The following is a 16,924-nucleotide window of genomic DNA, read 5'->3' on the forward strand; positions in this document are numbered from 1 at the left end:
ATCTTCATTAATGATCTGGATGATGGGATGCATTGCACCCTCAGCAAGTTCGCGGATGACACTGAACTGGGAGGAGTGGTAGATACGCTGGAGGGTAGGGAGAGGATACAGAGGGACCTAGACAAATTGGAGGATTGGGCCAAATGAAATCTGATGAGGTTCAGCAAGGACAAGTGCAGAGTCCTCCGCTTCGGACAGAAGAATCCCACGCACCCCTACAGTCTGGGGACCGACTGGCTAAGTGGCAGTTCTGCAGAAAAGGACCTGGGGATTACAGTGGACAGAAGCTGGATATGAGTCAACAATGTGCCCTTGTTGCCAAGAAGGCCAATGGCATATTGGGCTGCATTAGTAGGAGTGTTGTCAGCAGATCGAGGGAAGTGATTATTCCCCTCTATTCGGCACTGGTGAGGCCACATCTGGAGTATTGTGTCCAGTGTTGGGCCCCTCACTACAGAAAGGATATGGAAAAATTGGAGAGAGTCCAGCGGAGGACAACGAAAATGATCAGGGGGCTGGGTCACATGACTTATGAGGAGAGGTTGAGGGAACGGGGCTTATTTAGTCTTCAGAAGAGAAGAGTGAGGGGGGATTTGATAGCAGCCGTCAACTACCTGAAGGGGGGTTCCAAAGAGGATGGAGCTCGGCTGTTCTCAGTGGTAACAGATGACAGAACAAGGAGCAATGGTCTCAAGTTGCAGTGGGGGAGGTCTAGGTTGGATATTAGGAAACATTATTTCACTAGGAGGGTGGTGAAGCACTGGAATGGGTTCCCTAGGGAGGTGGTGGAATCTCCATCCTTAGAGGTTTTTAAGGCCCGGCTTGACAAAGCCCCGGTTGGGATGATTTAGTTGGGGTTGGTCCTGCTTTGAGCAGGGGGTTGGACTAGATGACCTCCTGAGGTCTCTTCCAACCCTGATATTCTATGATTCTTTGTAAGTGTCTGCAACTTTGGGACCTAACTTTGTTGTCTCTTTTCCATTGTCTCTGCTCTTGTCCAGCTCTGTTCTCTGAGCCAGCTCATTTGGAATATCTGAATGAGTCACTAAGAGGGGTAATTGCTTTTTGGCCTTTCTCCAAATAAAATTCTGTTCATTAAGCACTGCAACTAGCTCCCTGTTGTGGATTGAGGAATTTGGATTTGCAGGCTTCACACAGGCGAGTTTTCTTGCATCTTACACACACATAGGGCAATGACACATGAGACCCAAATCTCCCCCATGGTGGGATCGGACATGGGTGCAGGTCTAGCATTAGCTGGCGACAACAGGGACTATGCGGGCACGTTTCCATTTCCCATGAGCTGCTGGAAGTCCCTCCATGGCCAGTGAGCTTTTGTGGCTCCATCAGTATTACAGGCCATGGTGGGTTGGAGGGAAAGGATTCTCGGAAATGGCTAATCTATGCATCATGCGCCCAATCCAAAGACCATTGAAGATAATGGAAAAACTCCCATTGACTCCAGTGAGCTATGGATCAGGGCCCATATTTGTATTTCAGAGCAGCATAAATTATGATGAAATTTGAAGCCGTAGCTCCTCTCCATAGCTTTAACAGAAGGCAAATAGGGCAGCGGCATGTGGCTGCTGGTGTGGAAAGGCCAAGAGATCTAGTGTTGGTGCCACGGAAGACCTACTTGGACATTCACCACCAGCCCCATTTTCGAGGGGAGGCAGTGAAATGGAGCCGATGGAGATCCCATGAGGGGTGGATCTGTTCTTCCAATCGTCCCTTTTTCCTTTGCAAGGCAGGAATTGGCTGCTGATCTTTGTCTTCTTCATCCTTGGCAGGTTGGCCCTCTCTCTCATGCATAGGGGTGTTCCAATTCCCCTGCAGTCAGGCTACCGCAGCAAGGCACTTGCAATGCGAGTCACTCAAGAACAGGCTCCGAGGAGGCACATGTGTGTGGCGCTTGAACATGTGCAAGTTATTTGCTTATCCCTGACCTACTTTCATTCAGAGTGAACAAGAGAGGTTGTCTTCCCTGTTCTTTCTCTGTTTCAACATGCAATCGGGGTGGTGTAAGGCCTGGCCCATGCTGCTCCATGCTAGGCTGATGGATCAGATGCTTGTTGTTTCACGTTTTAATGACCGATGTGCAGGTCTGAGCAAGCCAGCAGCACTCCAAAACATCTTGTAAACATTAGAGACAGCCTTGAGACCTTTTATCCACTGCTCTGCCTGTTTTCAGAAGACTGTTCATTTTGTTTTACATCAATGGATTGATAATAATGCAGAGGATTCTGAGTGCACTGAAAGCACTCACAGAAGCCGGCATAGAAATTGGATAATAATAGGAGAACGGGATGCCACACTTTGCTGCCCTGGCTGAGGGGACTCTGTATTATTCTGTATGTTGCAATAGAAGTTTATGTATAGCACAGTAAGAGCCCAATTCTGCTTTGAGAGATGCATGAACTGCTCCCGCTGTCTTCAATCAGAGTTTCATGTGGGTAGCTGAGTGCAGAACAGGGCTCTCATTATTGATTAGGATGTCATAGAATTGTAGAAGCTACCGACAGCAAATACGTACTAGGTCATCTGTTCTATCCCCCGACAATGCAAGAGTTCTAGATCTACTAGGGTTCTGAGCGCTGTAATTGTATACCAAGTAATGTGATTTCCATCTCTTCCCATGTGAGACTCTTTCACACCCCCATCGACTTCCTTCCTTTTCCAGATGCTAAGTCTGAATGTTCCACTTTCTTAATTTCATCTTCTAACCGTCAGGTCAAGACCTTCCTCATGCCTGCTTAGGCACTACTGCAGTACAAATAGTCATGAATAAAGACAATAGCAACTACCCCGGTTTTAAGGAATGACAAATGTGCACAGCATTACACCAGAAGGATCCTAAAATGTTTTACGCACTCTAAAGAAGAAACACTTTGCCCACCTCTTGGCAGACAGACCCAGTTGGAGGGCTGAATACTGCAAGGTGCTGAGCATCCCTCAGAGATGTGACACGATCTCTATTCCCACTGGCTCCAATGGAAATGGAGAGTATTCAGCCTCCCGCAGGAATGCTTAGCATCTTTTAGGATGAATCCCTAATCCCTAACAGCACAGAGGAAACCTCCAGAGGTGTTTGGGACAGGGAGGAGATTTAGAGGTACAATTTCGGATCTCACTGTTCAGATCACACACTTGGCTGGCTGGTTCTTGCTCACTTGCTCAGGGTCAACCTGATCGCCCTATGTGGGGTCAGGAAGGAATTTTTCTTCAGGTCAGATTGGCAAGGACCTTATGGGGTTTTTGTCCTTCTCTACAGGGTGTGGGTGCCAGGATTATCTGGGTATATGTCACTTGATCAATTCTGTGCCCTGGCAGGGGTCTCAGGCACATGTTAGTTTAATCTCCTGTGGCTATAATACTTCAGTCTAATTTTGTTTGTTGGGTTACTGTGCGGGTGTTGGTGGCATGTCCTATACAGGAGGTCAGATGAGATGATCTGGTGGTCCCTTCTGGCTTTAAACTCTATGAGTATGACTCTGTGACTATGGCAGGGGTTCTCAAACTAGGGGTTGGAACCCCTCAGGGGGTCGCGAGGTTATTACTTGGGGGATTGCGAGCTGTCAGCCTCCACCCCAAGCCCCGCTTTGCCTCCAGCATTTATAATGGTGTTATAAATTAAAAACATGTTTTTATATATTTAAGGGGGGTCGCACTCAGAGGCTTGCTATGTGAAAGAGGTCACGAGTACAAAAGTTTGAGAACCCCTGGACTATGGTGATGAGTCTAAGTCTATGAAGATACACGTGCACCTTCACTATGAATGTGCAAACACCGGCACACGCACTTTTACTTCTCCGTCACTTCCTTGTGCAAGTGATAGGATTTGCACTTAGGGTATGGAAGACACTAGGTCCGCTGCAAGCCAAGGTCAGTGGGACTTTTGCTATAGACGAGGGCAGAATCAAGCCCATTATTTGCATCATGGAAATTATTGAAGTTAATGTTTCTGTAGCTAGGACAGCAACAGTTAATAGTTTAAATGCAATATTGTCAATTGAATACTGAAAATGTCAGCTGTTGTATTAGTGCTGAAGAGTATACGTCATGTACAACAGAAATGTGATGATGGCTAGTTATAGAGTGGAATAAATGGACCCCCAAAATTCCAGATGTTGCTGCAGACCAGATGTTTTTAATATTTATCATTTATATTGTGGTCATGCCTAGAGGTTCCATCATGCTAGGTGTTCTACAAGCATGCAGGAAGGGAGAGTAGCTGCCTAAAAGGGTCCAATCTAATTGTAATCAACCTGACCCGGGTGGGTGTAGGTAAGCATTGGAGGGGGTGGGCTGAAGGGGGATAAGGGTATCACTGATAAGAACACTGAGATACAGGCACAATTAGAGGGTTTTGAGTGAATTACTTTCTTTTGTTAATTGTAAAACCTGAATAAGCAAGAAAGTCTCTGTAATCTCGACAGGCATCTGTCTAGCCACTGTCGATGGATTATCACTCTCACATCATTTCTCGTAACCTCTGGGTTTTCTCCTTCCAACACACCACTCTCTTGCACTACAGGAGACGTGCTCCCTCGCTGTAAAGAATAACGTTCTTACCAAGGACAAGGGTCGGCACAGACGATAGGATGCCAACGTGTCTCTTACCGTGGTTCATTAGCAAATGACTTCAATGGAGCTGTGCCTGTTTTCGCCAGTTGAGAATCTGGCTCAGAATGTGCTCTGGCACAACCAGGATTGCACAAGACTGGTGCAGTTCTGGACAGGTGGACACTGCGATGAGGGTGGACAAGGACGTGTGTAAACATTCTCTGCATTAGCAAAGAAAACCCAGAAGAGACACTGGTCAGGTGCTTCTCTGACAGAAATTTGCTATTTCCAAGCCTTATATATAGGTGAAAGTCTTAGGGCAGATCATCTTTGGGGGACAGTGTGACGGGGTAGACACACCCCAGAGTAGCAGGGAGGGGTTCGGAAGGCGCTTTGGGCTGGAATAGCCTGGCCTCCGTGCACCTACCAGTCATGCCAGGATTGGAGGAGGAGTTAAAAGGAGGAAACGCCGCTCAGATGGGGGCAACCCTAGGAAGGGAACAGGCTGTTAAGCATCTCCAGCCCCGAGGAGAGGGCTGGTAGCCAGCACACCCCCTGCCCTGACAGAGGGTGTGGCTCTCTTGAGCTAAAAGGAGGGAAAGACTGAGACTTGCACGGGAGACCCAGAACTCCCAGCACCCAGGGCCGGCTCCAGGCACCAGGCAACCAAGCTGGTGCTTGGGGCGGCACCTGGAGGGGGGCGGCGCGGCGCTCGGGCCGCCGGGGAGAGCGGGGCCACAGCCGGGCTCGCCGCCCTCCCCCCGGCACTCTGGCCGCCCTCCCCCCCGCGCCCTCCCCCCGGCTGCCGGGGCTCGCCGCCCTGCGCTCTGGCCGCCGGGGGGAGAGCCGAGCCCCAGCCGGGGCTCGCCGCCCTCTCGCCGCCCTGCCCCCGGCGCTCTGGCCGCCAGGGGGAGAGCCGAGCCCCAGCCGGTGCTCGCCGCCCTGCCCCCGCCGGGGCTCGCCGCCCTCCTCCCAGGGCTCCGCCGCCCTCCCCTCCGGCGCCGGGGGGAGAGCCGAGCCCCAGCCGGGGCTCGCCGCCCTCTCGCCGCCCTGCCCCCGGCGCTCTGGCCGCCGGGGGGAGAGCCGAGCCCCCGCCGGGGCTCGCCGCCCTGCCCCCGCCGGGGCTCGCCGCCCTCCTCCCAGGGCTCCGGCCGCCCTCCCCCCGGCCGCCGGGGGGAGCTCGCCGCCCCCCCCCCCGGCTCCGCCCCCGCCCCCCCGCGGGGGGGGGGGGGGCGGCCAGAGGCTTTTTTGCCTGGGGCGGCAAAAAAGCCAGAGCCGGCCCTGCCAGCACCCCTGTGAAGTAAGAGAGGCCCACAGCCTGGAAAGAACCAGCTACAGGTTTTTCTTTTCCTTCATACCTTCATTTAACCTTGTTTGCTGGCTGCAGGCGGCTTTGTTATTTCACCCTGAGAGGGGAAGAAACTGCCAAGTGGCCTTGGCCAGAGGGTTGAGCGCTGGCCCTCTAGAAAGACATACCCAGAGGCACTCACTGGGGTGGGGGTAATTTGACTCACACACCTACTCCCCACATGGCTCCTACAGGGGGCGCTCTACCATGGTCAGATTTGTGACAGGCCACGGTCCAAATCTGGGCTTCTGCTCTGGCTCTGGCTCCAGGCCTGGCCGGCTCTGCCTGTCCCCAGCACACGGCAGCTGCTGATGGATGTTGAGGGTCAGAGGGCGTCTTTGTTCTTGAAGGTTTCAATGCCATTCTGAAAGGAGGTATCGGCTTGAATAAAAGCTAATAAGTGCTTATTATATTGATTATCACAGAGGGATTAAAGCTAATCCCCGGAGGGATCAATTGCCTATTGTTAATTGTGCTGGTTCTTGACAAATTGAAACGGTGACAGGCCAGTAGAAACGCTAATCCAACCTGTGTGGGCCAGCGCCCACCGACGAAGACTTTTTCTTCTGCGCTCCAGCTACTCTGTCAACTTTGACCTGAGTCAGAGGTTAAGGACCATGCTGTCTCCTCCGTTGGAGGAACCCATGGTTGGGGACAAGTTGACTGACAAGCTGAATTTTCAGTTATGTCAAGGCCCTATTGGTCCATGCTGGAGCATAAAGGAGCACTGAAGTGAGCAGAAATAGCCCCTAAGCAAATTGCCTCTGCAGTGGGGCTCCCTGAGTGGTCAAAGCTCTGTACTGGCCCTGTTCCTAGTCACCAATGTAGGGACAAATTGGGGGCACTGTGGCTAGTCAATGCTTCTGAGGGACCCTCGGGCCCAGTCCGAGGGCTGCTCTGAGTTAACATTGGGGTTGTGTAGGGTCCTGCACAGCCCCAGAGTACGGGGAACACTCGCCCCTCCCTCTTTGTACTTTTCCCAAGGGCAGGAACCAGAATTATGGAGAATCAAAGCCTGCATGTTTACTTCACTGAGTTTCCCCAGCATTAGATTCCACGCTGATCCTGGGCCATGTAAGTACTAAGGCTAGGTCTACACTGCAGCGGGGGTCCGACCTAAGATACGCAACTTCAGCTACGTGAATACCGTAGCTGAAGTTGCGTATTTTAGGTCGGCTTACCTAGCGGTGAGGACGCGGGAAAGTCGACCACTGCCGCGCTGCCGCCGACTCCGCTGCCGCCTCCTGCCGAGGTGGATTTCCGGAGTCGACGGCAGAGCGATCAGGGATCGATTTTACCGCGTCTTCACTAGACGCGGTAAGTCGATCCCCGATAAACCGATTGCTACCCGCTGGATCGGCGGGTAGTGAAGACAAAGCCTTAGCTAGGGAGCTTAGGGTGCGAAGATGATGTGGTGAGTAGAGGTTCATTTGGGCAGAGTGCTTAGCCCTCTGGACCCAAAGATGGAAATGTTGTCACTCTTGCCAATGGAAGAGACTCCTGGCATTCCACGGTAGAGTTAAATTCTCTGTTTGCATTTCAGCAGCTAACCAGAAACAAGCATTCTCAGTTATTGTGCCACCACAAATCTTGCTCTAATATCATCAGGCTGTGACGCTCAGCTATTAAGATCCTTAGCTTTCATCGGGTCATTCCTATAATCCCATATTACTGCTGATTTCAGGCAGTGGAAACCAGCTCAGCAATCTCTGTATAACAGAGGCCAGAGAACGACCCTAAAATAATTCCTTGAGCAGATCTCTTAGAAAAACATCCCATCTTGATTTTAAAATGGTCAATGATGGAGAATTCACCTCAACCCTCGGGAAATTGTCCCAATGGTTAATTACACTTGATGTTAAAAATGTTCACCTTATTTCAGTCTGAATTTGTCTAGCTTCAACTTCCAGTCATTGGATCACGTTATGCCTCTGCTAGACTGAAGAGCTCACTATTAAATAGTTGTTCCCCATGTACGTACTTATAGATTGTAATCAAGTCATCCCTTGATGACTTCTCTTGGTTAATAAATAGATTGAGCTCTTTGAGTCTATCATTGTAAGTCATGTTTTCTAATCGTTATGTTTCTTCTCTGAACCCTCTCCAATGGCTCAACATCCTTCTTGAATTGTGGGCACCAGAACTGGACACAGGATTCCAGCAGCGGTCACGCCAGTGCCAGATATAGAGGTAAAATAACCTCTCTGCTCCTACTCGAGATTCCCCTGTTTATGAATCCCAGGATCGCATTCACTCTTTTGGCCACACTGTTGCGCTGACAGCTCATGTCCAGCTGATTGTTCACCACGACCCCCAAAACTTTTTCAGAGTCACTGCTTCCCAGGATAGAGTCCTGCAAGGTGGGAGGGTCCCAGAGTTCAGGCTGCAGCCTGAGCACGAACGTTTACACTGCAATTAAACAACCTCTTAAGCCCGAGTCAGCTGGCACAGGGCAGCAGCGGGTGTCTACTTGCAGTGTAGATGCTAAAGGAGCACTCAAGGAAGACAAGGCTGTTGCAGAGAAGTTAAAAACATTCTTTGCATCGGTCTTCACTGCAGAGGATAGGGGGAAGATTCCCACAGATGAACTATTCTTTTTAGGTGACAAATTTGAGGAATTGTCTCAGATTGAGGTGACAATAGAGGAAGTTTTGGAACAAGTTGATAAATTAAACAGTAAAATGTCACCAGGACTAGATGGTATTCACCCAAGAGTTCTGAAGGAACACAAATATGAAATTGCAAAACTACTAATCATGGTATGTAACCTATCACTTAAATCACCCTCTGTACCAGATGACTGAAGGCTAGCGAACGTAATGCCTATTTTAAAAAAAAGGCTCAGGATGCGATCCTGGCAATTACAGGCTTGCTAGGCTAACCTCAGTACCAGGCAAATTTATTGAAACTATAGTAAAGAACAGAATGATCAGACTCATGGATGAACCTGATGTGTTGGGGAAGTCAACATGGCTTTTCTAAAGGGGAATCATGCCTCACCAATATACTAGAATTCTTTGAGGAAATGTCACGTGGGGCTCCGTTCACCGCTGGTCGGGTGCCGCCTTCTGGTCACTCTAGGGATTAGCTCTCAATGCAAACACCCCCTACTGCAGTTTACATGTGTGACATTGCACTCTATATGATTTTATAAATACACCTCTACCCCGATATAACGCGACCCGATATAACACGAATTTGGATATAACGCGGTAAAGCAGTGCTCCGGGGGGGGGGGGGGAGAGGCTGCGCACTCCGGCAGATCAAAGCAAGTTCGATATAACGCAGTTTCACCTATAATGCGGTAAGATTTTTTTGGCTCCCGAGGACAGCTTTATATCGGGGTAGAGGTGTATATGCTAATGAGTGAATATAATGTAACTGGAATATGCTTCATGCAAAAGGTCTTTTGTAAGATATCATTACAAAGCTTATAATCTACTGAGTGTGGTCATCCTATTTGTATAAATGTACAACTCTTGTATCTGAAACTAGAAATGTGAAATATAACTCTGAGGGCCTATTGTAATTATGCAAAGTGTGGGCCATTAATGGTGGTTTGGAATCTTGATGGCTCCCATCAACCAGGACAATTAACTGTGGATGGCTCTGTTTGCAGGCAGGCCTTCCTGTGAGTCAGGCTGGGAGGAATGAAGGCTTGGGGGTCTCACAGGACATGTGACCATGTCACCTGGTACTAAAATCCATCTTAAACCTGGATGCTTTTCCATTGAGAAGGAGGGGGTGGGAACCCAGAAAGGGACAAAGGATTCCTGCCTTATGCAAAAGATATATAAATGGATGGAACAGAACAAAGGGGTGAGCTGTCATGAGGAATCCCCTAGCTACCACCTGAGCTGGAGCAAGAGCTGTACCAGGGGAAAGAATTGTGCCCAGGCCTGGAAGATGTCCAGTCTGAGGAAAAAACTTACTTAAGCATCTCTAAGGGTGAGATTATCTGTATTCAGTTTGATTAGACATAGATTTGCGTGTTTTATTTTATTTTGCTTGGTGACTTACTTTATTCTGTCTGTTACTACTTGGAACCACTTAAATCCTACTGTCTGTATTTAATAAAATCACTTTTTACTTATTAATTAACTCAGAGTATGTGTTAATACCCGAGGGAGGGGGGCATACAGCTGTGCATATCTCTCTATCAGTGTTACAGAGGGCAAACAATTTAGGAGTTTACCCTGTATAAGATTTATACAGGATAAAACGGATTTATTTGGGTTTAGACCCTATTGGGAATTGGGCATCTGAGTGTTAAAGACAAGAACACTTCTGTGAGCTGCTTTCAGTCAAGCCTACAGCTGTTAGGGGACGTGGCCCAGACCTGGGTCTGGGTTTGCAGCAAGCTAGCGAGTCTGGCTCAAACCAGGCAGGGCACTGAAGTCCTAAGATGACAAGGCAGGGAAAGCAGGGGCAGAGGTAGTCTTGGCACATCAGGTGGCAGCTCCCAAGGGGGGTTCTGTGATCCAACCCGCCACAACATGCCATCACTCTGGCTCTCTCCCTGATCTGCAGACCCTCTCTCACTCCAGTCACCGCAGCGTCTTCTTCATGACTCAGCCCTCCGGCCAGGTCACTCAGTGTTTTCCCCCTTCCGGGGTATATCAAAGACTTTCCTTCAGCAATCCTTTGCAGTCTTCCCATTCACTGCCTCAAGTCTATGCCACACCCACGGTGGCTGGTAGGGGAACCCAGGCCCACCCACTACTCCGGGTTCCAGTCCAGCAGTTCATGGCTTTCCTTTCCCAGCCCTCACTGCTCCTTCCCTGGACTGCTTCCTACCACTCCCAGTTCCCCTCCTTGCTCTGGCTGTACTAGCTCCAAACCCTCCTCCCTCTTCCCAGGCAGTGACTGCAGCCTTCAAACACTTCTCCCTCTTCCTGGGAAGTGACTGTCCTTTCCCAGGAACAGCCACATTCTGTTGCCAGCTTTCTGGCTTTATAGGTCCCACCTGTTCCTGCCCAGGTGAACCTGCTTTCAATTAGCTCCCTACTCCCTGGCTTCTCCTCCAGCTGCAGCCTGTGGAAATAATTGGCCTACTGGGCCATCTTAACCCCTGTCAGTCCCGTGTGGGCTGGACACCCCATTAAAGGGAGTCAACAAGCATGTGGACAAAGGGGATTCAGCTGATATAGTGCACTTGGACTCACCAAAGGCTCTTAAGCAAAGTATGCAGTCATGGGATAAGAGGGAAGGTCCTTTCATGGATCAGTAATTGGTTAAAAGGCAGGAAACAAATGGTAGGAATAAATGGTCAGTTTTCATAGTGGAGAGAAAGTAAATAGTGTGTCCCCCAATGATCTGTACTGGGACCAGTAGTGTTCAGCATATTCATAGATGATCTGGAAAAAGGGATGAACAGTGAGGTGAAGACGATACACATGACTCAAGATAAGAATGTAAAAACGGCCATACGGGGTCAGACCAATGGTCCATCTAGCCCAGTATCCTGTCTTCCAACAGTGGCCAGTGCCAGGTACCCCAGAGGGAATGAACAGAGCAGGGAATCATCAAGTGATCCATCCCTTGTCGCCCATTCCCAGCTTCTTGCAAACAGAGGCTAGGGACACCATCCCTGCCCATCATGGCTAATAGCCATTGATGGACCTATCCTCTATGAATTTATCTAGGTTTTTTTTTTAACCCAGGCACTGTCTCTTACTATGTGTATGTACATTGCCTAGATCGACAGGGCCCTGATCTCTGCTGGGGCTGCTAAGTGTTACTGCAATACAAATGAATGATAATAGTATAAATCTGAACAAGGAATATGTACATTTTAAAATATAATATGCTATTCATAGCCTATGAACTAGAATCTACTTTGCTGAGGCCAGGTAAATCTTGGCTGCATAATTTTCATTTACACAAGGGAGATAAATCAAGCAAACTCTGCAGGTAGATTTATTTTCCCTTTGCCATGCAAATATGGATTCCTGACAAATATTTATAAAAGGACGCAGTCCTATAGATGGCGCCACAATGTATAAAAACTTAGAATACGGCTGCTAAATCACTACTGTAGCACTAAGGAACTTGAGAAAGAAAATCCAAGGGTTAGGATGAGGTCACCAAGCATTTGCACTCAGTTAAAGGAAATCAATGTGTCTTATGGATAAGTGTTTAAGATGCGTCTCTGTGAAACACAAGCCTCTTGTGTGGTATGCAAAGTAACTTCCAGATGCACAATGATTAGCCTGGCTTCTTTACCCACCTGTCTGTTGGATCCATAAGGGTCTTGACTCTGGCTTTGGCTGCAGTGATATGGCTGATACATTCAGGATTCAGACCCCCATAAAGGGAACATTTTGCGGGCTCTGCTCTGTGATGGTGATGACTGCACCTTGTGGCCAGCATTAAACATATTGTTAAAGAGAGCAATGGGCTCCATTATTCATATGAACCAGCACCAGTGGAGTTTTGGGGTGTGTTTGTGTCTCTTAGGGTGCGTAAGGACAATGGAAACCCAATATGGTACAAGTTACTTCTACCATGCAAAGCTTTGGGATATTGGCAGATCTGTAGAGAGGCCAGGTGACTGTGCTTGACTCCAGACAGTGCCATCAAACATTCCATCCCTCATGTCCCGTTATTTGAAGAAGGCACATTTGCTGATACTACCGTCTCCCAGCTGAGATATTCCATTGAAATGTGAACAAAGTACTCCACATTCCTAATCCTTTTATTGGTTTACAGGAAGAGGTAGAGCTAAATCCTGAACCAAAATTCATTGGGGTCCTCCAGAAAATCAGAATTAATGGGATTAATTAATCTCACTGTTCCATGAATTACCATGTTTAAAGCAGATGATGAGAAGTGTAATGACACTATTTACTTGTCTATAGATTGTATTATAAAAATCACAGCGATACCTGCTATTAAACAGTGCTTTGCCTAAATGTTACAATAGTCTGTCTTTTTAATTGTGGCTTGAATTGTAATGATTTATCCATTTGATTTCTTTTTAATTCAACTCTTTGCCTGTTAGTGCAACTCTGGAAAGTTTGATTAGAGGCTGAACCAAGTTCCCTTTTGTGCCTAGCTCTTTGCTAACCAGGTGCTGTATTCTAGGGAGACAACGGGGGTGGAGACCAGGGAGAGTTATTTATAGACAGCCTGAATAATGGTCATGTGACCCGCTGCACCACAATGTTTAGTGGGCTTGTTCAGGTTATTTATTGCTGTCTTTCTCTAAGGCTGAGATTGGCCCTCAGCCATTCTTGGCTGTGCAAGGGAGTAAGACCTTCCCAGGCCTTTTCTCCCTAACTCTGCAGAGTAAAGGCTGCTCAGTTTGCAGCTCCAAGGGTTGCTTACTTGTTAATCCCTCTTGGGAACAAATGAATGGGGTGTGGGAGGAGCTCTGGCCCCACCCCTGCTCTTCCTGTCTGCCAAACTATCTGACCAAGTGCACACTGGGAAGAAGTTGCACCCTGAGAAGGGGTGAAGTAAATTACTCCTGTGTCAGAGCAAGGAGGGAATAAGCAGGAGTCATGGCTGAGGCAAAATTCCTTCTCACGGCTCCTCCTGGGGTGGGGCAGGTACACGGTAGACTAGACCTAGTGGCTCAGTCTATGCCTCAGTGCAGCACTCTGTCCACATTCAGTGGTGGCTGGGCCACATACAGAGGTTGATGAGCCTCTTCCATTCTTGTCTAACAGAGCTGGGTCTTTTAGCTCCAACAATAGAGGCACAGCAGTAGAGGTATCCCGTGTTTCCAAATGGCACCACGGGGTATACAGACCATGGAACAGCTGGAAAAGAGATGGCAGTGGCCTAAAACATGGGGAAAACCATAATTAGGAGAATGTGCCAAATGTTAACACAGAGGTGAAATACAATTGGTACCATGGAAAGCTTCTAAGGATGTCTTAAAACTAAGACAAGAACAGAAGAAATCCTAATAAGAGCCCAGGAGGTTGTGTGGAGAGGACTTCTCATCATCTCTGGTATGGAGCCACAGTAGCAGAAGTGGTGTTGTTAGCACAAAAAGTCCTCGGAGCCAGTTCATGAGCAACATCCTCAGCTTGCGTAAATCAGCCTGGCCCTAGCAGCGGGCCCACACACTCTCTCTCTCTGTCTAGACCACTGTAGTTGAATGACTGGACAGAGTTTTACAGGGTAAATTGCGTGGTCTGCTTGCGCTTGGAATCTTCCTCTCCACTTAGGAAGAAAAAATCAGTTTCACACATACAGAATGGGAAGAGACTGTCTAGGAAGGAGTACGGCAGAAAGGGATCTAGGGGTTATAGTGGACCACAAGCTAAATATGAGTCAACAGTGTGATGCTGTTGCAAAAAAAGCAAACATGATTCTGGGATGTATTAACAGGTGTGTTGTGAGCAAGACACGAGAAGTCATTCTTCCGCTCTACTCTGCTCTGGTTAGGCCTCAGCTGGAGTATTGTGTCCAGTTCTGGGCACCGCATTTCAAGAAAGATGTGGAGAAATTGGAAAGGGTCCAGAGAAGAGCAACAAGAATGATTAAAGGTCTTGAGAACATGACCTATGAAGGAAGGCTGAAAGAATTGGGTTTGTTTAGTTTGGAAAAGAGAAGACTGAGAGGGGACATGATAGCAGTTTTCAGGTATCTAAAAGGGTGTCATAAGGAGGAGGGAGAAAACTTGTTCACCTTAGCTTCTAAGGATAGAACAAGAAGCAATGAGCTTAAACTGCAGCAAGGGAGGTCTAGGTTGGACATTAGGAAAAAGTTCCTAACTGTCAGGGTGGTTAAACACTGGAATAAATTGCCTAGGGAGGTTGTGGAATCTCCATCTCTGGAGATATTTAAGAGTAGGTTAGATAAATGTCTATCAGGGATGGTCTAGACAGTATTTGGTCCTGCCATGCGGGCAGGGGACTGGACTCGATGACCTCTCGAGGTCCCTTCCAGTCCTAGAATCTATGACCCAAAGTGTGAGAAAGGCATCTTGACATGGCCATGAGGGACAGCCAGAAAAAAAAAGTATCATACTTGCTTATAGAAATGAAATGATTTAGTGGGACACTGCAAGTAGTAACTCCAGCACACACAGATAGGACTCAAACTTCCTATAACATTCCTCCATAATCAGACACAACAACATAAATATCATAGATCCCAAGGCCAGAAGGGATCACTGTGATCATCTAGTCTGACCTCCTGTATAACACAGTGCAGAGATCTTCCCCCAAATACTTCCTAGAGCAGATCTTTTAGAAAAGCATCTGATCTTTATTTAAAAATTGTCAGTGATGGAGAATCCACCGTGACCCTTGCTAAGTTGTTCCAAGGGTTAATTACTCTCTCTCTTAAAAATGTACACCTTATTCCCAGTCTGAATTTGTCTAGCTTCAACTTCTAGACATCGGATAGTGTTTGTTATTCATTTCTCTGCTAGATTGAAAAGTTCATATTAAATATTTGCTCCCCATATAGGTATTATTAGACTGCAATCAAGTCACCCCTTAACCTTCTCTTTGTTAAAATAAATAGAACAAGCTCTTTGAGTCTATCACTATCAGGCAGGTTTTCTAATCCTTCAATCATTCTTGTAGCTCTTCTCTGAACCCTCTCCAATTTATCAACATCCTCCTTGAATTGTGTGCCCCAGAATGGGACACGGGATTCCAGTAGCGGTCACACCAGTGCCAAATACAGAGGTAAGAGAACCTCCCTATTCCTACTCAAAATTCTCCTGATTATGCATCCCAGGGTTACCCACAGTGTTGCACTGGGAGATCATGTTCATCTCATTATCCATCATGACCCCCCAAGCTTTTCAGAGTCACTGCTTCCCAGGATAGAATCCCCCATCCTGTAACTATGGCCAACAGTCTTTATTCCTAATATATGATATCAAAACAAGATGACATCTTAGCACTAGGATAAAGATGAGTGTCACCTATTGGGGGTGGTGCTGCCTGGATTGATCATTACAGTAACTTAGAGTTGTTGGCTGGATCCTGCTGAGACCAGCGTTATGCTGAGTATAGACCAGGAAGAAGAGCTGAGCAGGAGAGCATTTCTCTGGGCCTCTCAACCAGGTATGTTTGCACCAGATTTTACCAGGATACAACAATGACTAGCAGTAAAATATCCACTGAAATGTATCCAAATTTCTCTGAACTGTGACATCCCATATTTGCTTAGAACTCTGAAATTCTTTGCCGGAGGATGTTGTGATGGCAAAGACTATAACAGGGTTCAAAAAAGAACCAGATCAATTCATGGAGGATAGGACCATCAATGGCTATTAGCCAGGATGGGCAGGGACAGTGTCCTTAGCTTCTGTTTGCCAGAAGCGGGGAATGGTTGACGGGGTTGGATCACTTGATGATTACCTGTTCTGTTCATTCCCTCTGGGGCAGCTGGCATTGGCCACTGTCAGAAGACAGGATACTGGGCTAGATGGACCTTTGGTCTGATCCAGTATGGCCGTTCTTATGTAGAAAGCTGAGAAAACTGAAGCACTCCGTTAGTAACACTGCAGCGCAGTAGGAAATGATGAGCCGTTCAATAAACAAGTGATCCTTGCAAAACATTGGGTCAAAGGCAAAGAACACTTCATATTTGTGCAAATCCAGCTACTTGAGGCAGTGCTACTGCAAGAGGCATTTGCAACTTTTGCATTAATTGGATTTTTTAATGGGTTGTAAAACTGACTCGATCTGTGAAGTACTCGATAATTACAGGGGATTATGGCCATGTTTTGAAGAGCTGATGCAGGAAGAACTTGAGCGAAGCAAACCCTGCTTTGGCCTAATTAACAGTGTGGGTCTGAATCTCCTTTCACACCAGTTTTACCCTGGAGCACGTCAAGGGAGTGACTCCTGATTTACACCAGCAGGTGTAAAGGTGAGAAGAGAACCAGGCCCAATGGCTCTTTTTTAACTAGATTTTTAATGGTTATTAATAGCATCTTTAGTTTCAACCCCAACCCCCTCCAAGGGAACTTGCCAGGGCTGACCCTTTGCAGAATGGCTTTGCTCCTCTGTGCAGTGAGGAAAATTTGAGCTTTCC

The sequence above is a fragment of the Emys orbicularis genome, chromosome 4 (genome assembly GCF_028017835.1).
Source record: "Emys orbicularis isolate rEmyOrb1 chromosome 4, rEmyOrb1.hap1, whole genome shotgun sequence".
Lineage (NCBI taxonomy): Eukaryota > Metazoa > Chordata > Testudines > Emydidae > Emys > Emys orbicularis.